The sequence below is a fragment of the Poecilia reticulata genome, linkage group LG8, assembly GCF_000633615.1.
Source record: "Poecilia reticulata strain Guanapo linkage group LG8, Guppy_female_1.0+MT, whole genome shotgun sequence".
NCBI lineage: Eukaryota > Metazoa > Chordata > Actinopteri > Cyprinodontiformes > Poeciliidae > Poecilia > Poecilia reticulata.
The window spans coordinates 7072528-7080861 of record NC_024338.1 but is presented as its reverse complement, the minus strand read 5'-3'; the positions used below and the strand labels follow the sequence as shown (position 1 = coordinate 7080861).

At 41.4% G+C, this 8334-nt stretch overlaps 1 long non-coding RNA gene across 1 annotated transcript; it reads right to left on the bottom strand.

The window, feature by feature from the left end:
- Nucleotides 1-1863: 1863 nt before the first annotated feature.
- Nucleotides 1864-8334, bottom strand: LOC103468396 (uncharacterized). Its single transcript, XR_534215.1, has 3 exons — nt 8242-8334; nt 8023-8090; nt 1864-2352 (listed from the first exon to the last, which is right to left on the bottom strand). It is a non-coding gene; the product is annotated as an uncharacterized LOC103468396 (long non-coding RNA).

Here is an 8334-nt window from a genome sequence, read left to right as displayed (position 1 = left end):
TTCCATGACAACCAATAAATCAAAATTTGATCATGATAAGGAAAAATCACAATAAATGATACGATAAATGGCCACCCCTATTTGAGATCAAACTATATTTTACCTAGACCTAATTTCAATTGCTAAAGCTGTTTCATAAAGAGGAATCAGTGTGAAGTTGGTGACACGCCCTCAAAACTCGCCGCTGTAATGGAAACATAAAGATTAACTATGCTTCCAGCAACTATTTCTGGTCCAAATATGGTAAAATCAATCGGAAAAATCAACATGCTTTTGTACTTTCCTTCAGATACAGACACAGTTGGGACGACTCCAAATCCCCTGTTTTGCTTATCCAAGCACCCTCGGTGACCTCACCTGCTGTTGCCTAACTCTGGTCACGGCCAAGATTTCGACTCCGAAGACGCAAGGAAGCCAAGGATGAGAGCAGCGCTCCAAGCGTGAGACTTTGAAGTTTCTTGCGTGCTTTGGAAAGAGGGCAAAGAATCACCTGCCATAAAGAAGTGTGCGTAAGCTCTGAGCTATTTGCTCTGGTGCCTGGGTGGTTATGGGTCCCTCAGGAGGCCTGGCCCGGGCCCCTGTGAGATCACATCAGCGCCGATCGGGCAGGAGTCCACCCGGAGGTGGAACTAATGAGCCCATGTGTGCGCAGACACTTCTAAGAGCCAGATGCTGGGAAGAGAGACGTCCATTGAGCGTTTCACGGCACCTCCCCTGGAGAGAGGAAGGGGGCTTGAGGAAGGGTGGGGGGAGCGGTCAAGGCTTCACACGCAAATCACTGCGATCAGATACACATCTCATTCTCATGCTGACACACACACACAGAGAGAGAGAGAGACATCTCTAGCTGTTGAGTCTACGCCGAGGCTGTTTCCACTCTTCCTCCTGCTGATGCCTCACGCAAGGTGAAGCGGTGCAATAAAAAGGATTCAGGGCTCACGTCTATCTATTCCATATGATCTGCCTTCCCCAGTAAAAGTCACGTACAGAGAGCGGCCTCCGAGTTCACCATAATACCTGACGCGGTTCTGACCTCTGATCTGATGCCTCATTCAAAGGGTTTATGAATACAGCCCTTAAATGCAAGGCTAGTACGGTTAACTAATCTGGAAGAAATAACGAAAACTGAAACTGAGAGAACATTTTGTTAACTGAAATAAATACATTTACCTATAAAGCACTTTAAAACAACAGTAGCTGCGAGAAAGTGTTGAGAAAGATGAACAATAGAAACAACAAAACATGATAACAGAAGAGAAAACGACTCAACATGCTAAAAGCCAAAGAATACAAATGTGTCGTAAGACGAAAAGGTGGATAATAAAGGGGCACTTCTAATGAATTATAAGCCTGGCAGGCAGCCAGGCTTTATTGCCCCCCCCTGCCAGGCTAAGCGCTGCTTGTTTGTATTTTAAACACCACTCTACTTACTACATTTTTTTGTTTTCATTTTGCTACTCCTGCAAGGTTAAAATCAAAAGCTTTTAACCATTTGCCTATGACGTAAACTGATGACAAATGGTAGGCATGTTACACACCGAGTAGATTACGAATGATGAAGAATTTGGTGTTGGCATGTTGGTTTGGTTGCGGGGCACAAATGAAAACTTGCATATGGCTTCAAACATTCTTGGACCAGCTATGATAAAGGGGCTGACTCAAACTGGAACTGAGAGTAAAATATCAAATTATATAATTAAATGCCACAATTATTGAACACTCATTCCATTTCAATTTTTTTATTTTAAAGTGTGGGTGTTTATTAATTTTTATCAACTGAGCCGAGCAGGAGCAGCACACCGCTCCAGGCGGAAGGAAAAGTAGTTCCCCACCAATTAAAGAATTTAGACAATATCTCAATAGTTTGGTTTATTTTCTTTAATGGTATGCATTTCCTCAAATAACTGAAGCATCGAAAGTGTTAATATTTTTGATCTGAGAATGGATTTTAGAGAATAAAGATCTAGAATCGGAGGTATCGATATTTCAGTATCGATCACTAGCTCACTTTCCACGTAGACAGTTGTGGGAAAAGCCCTGTATCAAACTCGGCAACAGTAAGATGTTACAGTGCCAGGCTTTTGGAGTGGGAGGTTTGAGCCGCAGCCTGACACACTGGACGCATTGCGAAGCGGTGACGCTGTGAGAAACGGGAACGAGTCTGTCACTCATCCACTCCGAACCGGAAGACGGCCACAGTCCAGAGAGCGCGGACGAGTCCGCAACGCCCTCTTCCTTCCTCCGCCGCGACATCGAGCAGAGACGGATTTCACACATCCTCAGCAAACCCCAGAGAGGGAGAGTTTGAGGGCCGCCTCGTTGTCAGGGAGGACAGTCTCATCCAAGAAAATCCTGGAAGGAAACGTTTTTTTTGTTGTTTTTTTTATCTCACTGAAAAATTTAGAAAAATCCAACATTTGATTCAAATCATTGCTCCCATAATTATCAGTACCCCTGCTGCTAATACTATGCACAAACTAACTTTTGCCAATAGTGGCAGTACTTAGTCTTCTATAACTGTGGTCCTTGGACTCACATCAGTGGTTTTAATTTAGAGCAAACAAGCACAAACTGCCAATATAAATGAGCATATCGATCTGAACTTGAAAACAGAAGAACCGGGGAGAAAATATCTAGTTCCCGAGAAGAGAAGGGGACAACAGAGAACAAGTGTTTATGACTTCTTTGGCTGCATTTCATTTGCCGTTTGAAGTGAGACATTTGGGATAATAATTCATATGAGGGACATTTACACGCTTGCTGAGATCCCATAACAAATATGCACAAAACTTTGTCGATATTCCACTAGTGTCGAAAAAACACGATTTTGCAATTGATGTGTTTCCATTAAATAAATAAGGCAATTAAAAATCACACTTGAATAAGTGTGTTTATGCGATAAAGTTATTAAAAAAACATGCCGTAACATCCTCCTCCTACCACTTCCCGTCGTCGTCTTCGTTGTTTCCGCCAGTAGAAACGTCCAGCTGTTGGTCACGTGACTCGTGTGATGTGCATAGTGTTTCTATTGTAGTTATGCAAAATACACCAATGCCAAAGCAGTAACTTTCAAGGTTCAAGTCGATGGCATAACCCGCACTATCCCAATTCTACAGTTTTTGTATACTTGCAACCTGCAAACTTGAACCCTTATGTCCATTTCGACTGAGTACACACTTCACAGAGGGGCGTAGGATGTTTTGGGATAGGCCCTAAGAGAAATTATCCTCCGTGTCACACCACATTCATGCTCCGAAGAAACAGGTAGCCGTGGATTACTAATTACAGGTCCCCAATAACTGCTCTCAATTTTAAAAGGCAGAGTATAAATGTAAAAAAAAAAGATCTCAACTGGAGCCTACATTTCTTTAAAAATCAAAACCACCAATGAAAGCTTAAATAAACGCGTCGGTGAGATTTGAATAAATAAACTCCAACCTGTCCAAACAATATTCTTCTATTCATCAAAACAGAGTAATATTCTCTCTTAATTCCATTTAGTGATAATTTATTAAGTGCACGTATTTTGCAAGAAAGGCATCTGGACACTTGTTGTCAGAGTGCTAACTGATTCCCATCTCCTCCTGAGTGATGGCCAAGCATTGAGATGCGCTGGCACACTCTGGTAATGGGTCCGTGTCATTAGAAGTGCTCATTCTATCAACGTCTCTCCCAGCAACATGAACAAAGCTCAGCTGTTAAATTAGTTTCACAGAGGAGTGTTTGTGTTCTCTCGCACAACAATTTTAGGACCTGTTGGGTTGCAGCCACGGTTTGTTACTTTGTGGTCATACATATGAGTCTCTCATTAGCCGTGGCTGCCCAGAGCTCTTGTAACTTGTAATCCCCGTAAATTTGTTGGGAGATCTGAGCTTCCCATACGGATTAACTACTTGCACTGCGTTACCATAAAGAAAACGGCATTTTACGATGGCTGAGATTCAGACATGATGCGATCGGTGGAAATTGGGCCTCAAAGGTCCATGGTAGCTGATCCATAACATGTGGTCTGCCACATGGCTTGGTCATTTGAAGGATCTGACTGGTGATCCTGGTCACAAATCAAAGGTACAACCCACATGCCTGCGTGGAATGCCAGCTCTCTCGAAAATACAGGTTAAATCAGCCAAAAAATACTCAACGCCCTCAATGCAAACACAACATAAAAAAAAAAACATTGAGGATCATTGAGATCAATAAAGTCATTCTCTAAGGGCGTGGCTTTTCCCGGTTCTCCCTCCAACCAAGAACAGGTGAGATACGTGCGTTCAAAGTAGCGTTGTTCCGGTTTCGTTTAACTTCCTACAGCAGTGGTCCCCAAACTACGGCCCGCGGGCCTCCACATTTGGTCCGGCCCCCAGAACAATACCAGAGAGAATTCTGATTTTTTTTTTCAGATATTGTATTTTCCAGTTTAGCAGGAAGAGTGTCCTGTAAACTGTGGGTGTTTTGTTTTGCATGGTGCATTGCTGCCATCTGTTGGACTTTTAGGGAACTGCTTGACTTTTATGTTATTTAATCAGTACGGTTGTTTGCTAGCGGCAGAGCAGATGAACACACGTGTTTGTTGTAAACGCCGCATTCCAGGTCGAATTCTTCGAAGCAATGCCTGTAAGTAGCAGCTTATACTTAAAAACGTATAAGCATGTTATGTTAACATATGTTAAGTTACTTAAGTTACTTTCCCTCAATGGAATATATACTACTCAGTCCCAGTGACCGTTTCACTAAGGGTTTTTGCCCATGTGCTTTCTGGGTAAAAATCAATCGAGTAACCGCGCGCGCATGCCAGTGCAGGTGATAAACGTGTCACACTTTTTCTGTTACAAACTGACTCCGGTCCCCCACCAGAGAAGGGAAAAGCTATGAGGCCCTCATAGGAAAAAGTTTGGGGACCACTGTCCTACAGACTTGTGGGACCGCTAGGGGAAAACAGCGCACTCTGGTGGTAATAAACTAACACCCTTAATTTCCACTGGGACTACACACAAAAAAAAAAATTTTTCCCGCAATGAATGAGTAAGGATGAAAATATATTTAGCAATAAGGAGATAGGAAAATGAGGACAAACCGAGAATTTAGATGGACAAACCGAGTTGTCCACCATAAAGTTTTGCAAAAAATGTTTAAAATAATTCTTGAAAACCAGTCTGAGTATTCAAAGCCTCAATCTATAGCGATCTGTGTTTTTGGATATTTTGTCCACGATTCCTTCTGATTGCCATCAGTTCTCCCAGAATGTTGTGTGATGTTCAAGCAGTGTAAGAGATCCTGAAGAACAAATCAGAATAAATCTAAAGTGAAAGGGGCCTTAGCTAAAAAAAGCGCTTCCTTCCTTTACTGCGTAAGGGGAGTAAATCAAAAGACTGGATGGTTTTCACTTAGGCTTAGTTGGGGATCATTGTGTTTAATGGTACTGTGGTTTTTGTTTTATTCTTTTGTTGTTCAGTGCAATAAAACTTTTTTTTTTCTAAATATTTTCTCTGTTAGACTGTGGTCACGAGAGCAACACTTTCGGAAAAAATATTGGTCAGTGGATCATATTTATTATGTAATTAGTTCATTGGTGTACCTTTCTAGTCTGTAACTACGAGAATCCTAAATGTATTTAAATGTTTTTGTTCGCTTGTTACCTTTAACCCGCCTCTCTCCAACTTCTGTTTGGAGGGCATTTCCGTTTTTAAAATGACACAAATCGAAGTACGTAGCATTATTATTGTTTCCATGGTAACCATAAAACACCAGTGACAGACACCAAAATGTTGAGCGATTCCATTTTGTTGCCTTGTGGTATCCTGCCATGTTGCATAAGGAATAAAAAGTTATGTAACTTTTGCGTCCCTTTATTAAAGTGGGACCAGAACCTATGGGTGGTAGCTGGACTCTGAGGAGGAAAAAAGGAATAAAATCTGGACGCTGAAACGTCGGGATAATTGTTCCCAGACTGCTAGAAGCCACTTTGTTTTTATCTTAATGATATGTTGAGTCTGAGCCGCAGTCGGTTTGAACTTCCCGCCCGAATCAAAAGGAGAAATCACATTTATCCAACGGAGCTGATAAAAACACACTATTCCATCACTTTTTATCGTGTAAGGCAATACTTATCCTTCTTCCTTCATTCGCTCTGAATAATAACCGTCTGTATGATATTACCACAGTAGTAAACCCAAGGTTACAATGCTGAAGGTGAGTGTGTGTGTGTGTTTGGTTGGTTGTTAAACGTGAGATAATAGATTCCCTCCTGGCTGCCAGCATGACCCTGGCCGTCCTCCGGTGACCCTGCGGATGATTACTGAGGCTGAAACGTGTCTGATCCCGGGCTTCGAACGCCCACTTCAATTCGACTGAATCCCACCACATACTGAGACACACACACACGCAGGCTGCTGTTCACAAACACACACACACTCAAGTTCGACCTTAGGAGCACCATCATCCCTTAAATCAGAACAGGAGCTTAAATTTTCTTCTTTTCTCTTTGATCTCATTCGTCATTATTGCCGACTTTTTGCAGCCGACATTTAACCCTGAGCGATAAAGATTCCGGGTCGGAAAGCCCAAAACCCTGGGATATTTTACTACTCTTTTTTTTTATTTTTACCATTTTCAACCGCACAGATTTATACATTGTTCTAATAGAAACACGGAAGAGACAGAACCACGCAGTAAAAAGTTTCTTTATGCAACGGTTCTGCTTCCTGACCGTTTGATGTCTCCCTGCGTTAATCGGAGCAAGCAGGGAAGCTGATTTACAAGCAGCAAAGAGAGCGCCTTTACTTTTACTCTGCTTCTGTGCTCAGTTGTGGCTGGAAGCAGCAACATTTGAAATGATGGTAAAAACAGACCACAGAGCTTTAAAACACAAGGGATTGTGGCGAGATTTGATTATTCGGGGATTTCACAGAGACATCCTCTCGAATACGATTCGGTTTTCTGAAGAAACGTGGAAAAAAATAAAATAAGACATGAACACAAAACTCATGATCCGTTTTTACTGTGTTTTTCTGCTTGTGTAGTCAATCACTTATTAATGCTGGCATGTATTTGTGTCATAACTTTCTATCACAAAACTCTCCATTGGCATATCATATATGTTTTTAATTATCAACACTTGTGTCTTATTCATGCTTAATTTATCATTAATTTTAGTCCTTTTGATTTTTGCCCTGATCAGTTTTTATTTTTATTGTTCTCATCTACATTCTAATGTCTTTAACGTTATTTTTAATGATTTTATTGCTATTTTTGTTGTTTTCTTGTCGTTCACTTGCATGTCTTTGCAGTATAAGAGTAAATGTAATATTGTTAGTAGAATTACTAAACTGAATTAATGAATCAGACTGAAGAAGCCTGAATTCATATCACCACCTTCCTAAAATAATACCTTAAGTAATGTTATTTATTAATTTTTTTTGCCGAAGATGATCCCTGTTTTTTGGCCTAAATCATATTTTGGTAATGAAAAGAGAGTGGGTTGTTTTGAGGACTCAAAATCACTTTTGGCAAATAAGATGACTAGGTCTATTATTTTAGGATGGTGACAATATTCATGATTTTCCTTCTACTTAGCAATAACAATAGAATATGAAAACGTTTTTGACGCACCGTCACAAATCCATGGGTTGTGTTTTTGACTGTTGTTGCTTTGTGTTTTTGCTTTTTAATAACATATTTGATGGGTTTGATTATTTCTTCAAGCAATCTGTAATGGTGTGGGAAAACAAGACACATTCTTGGATAACTCGGTGCATTTATTTAACGTAGCACAGCAAGTACGAATGAGCACAATGCCGTCATAGTTTTTAAACATCATGTCTTACTCTTCCTACAGTTTCTCATTTTCCTCTTGTCAACGGCGCCACCTAATGGCGCGGAGTGGTATTACACAACACAATATAAATTACGAAGCTCTCCGTGGACATGTTTTACCTTTTAGCCGCACTCGAAATTAAAACCTCCATGTCCTTATTTGTCATGGGTTTTTTTTCTGCGTAACTCATCAACAAGAGCGCTTCTACTCACAGGTCAGTGCTGCTTTCCTAAGTTTCTGTCCCACACTCGACCCAGAACTGTCTGGTGGCTTCCCAGAGCTCCAGCAGGCGACAAGAGGGGCGAAAAAGAAAAAAAAAGAAAAAATGGCAATATAGAAAGCGATTGTGAAATGTGGGAGCGAGGAGTGTTTGGCACCGCTCGCCGTGTTTGCTCAGTAAACCCCCTAAAGCCAGTGTTTTTCTTTCTTACCGATGGAAATGCCGGCATTGTTGGAGCCGGAGGCCGTGGTTACCGGCCGGCCGTGGGCCCAGCCAGCCAGGTTGGGACAAACAACAAGATGAA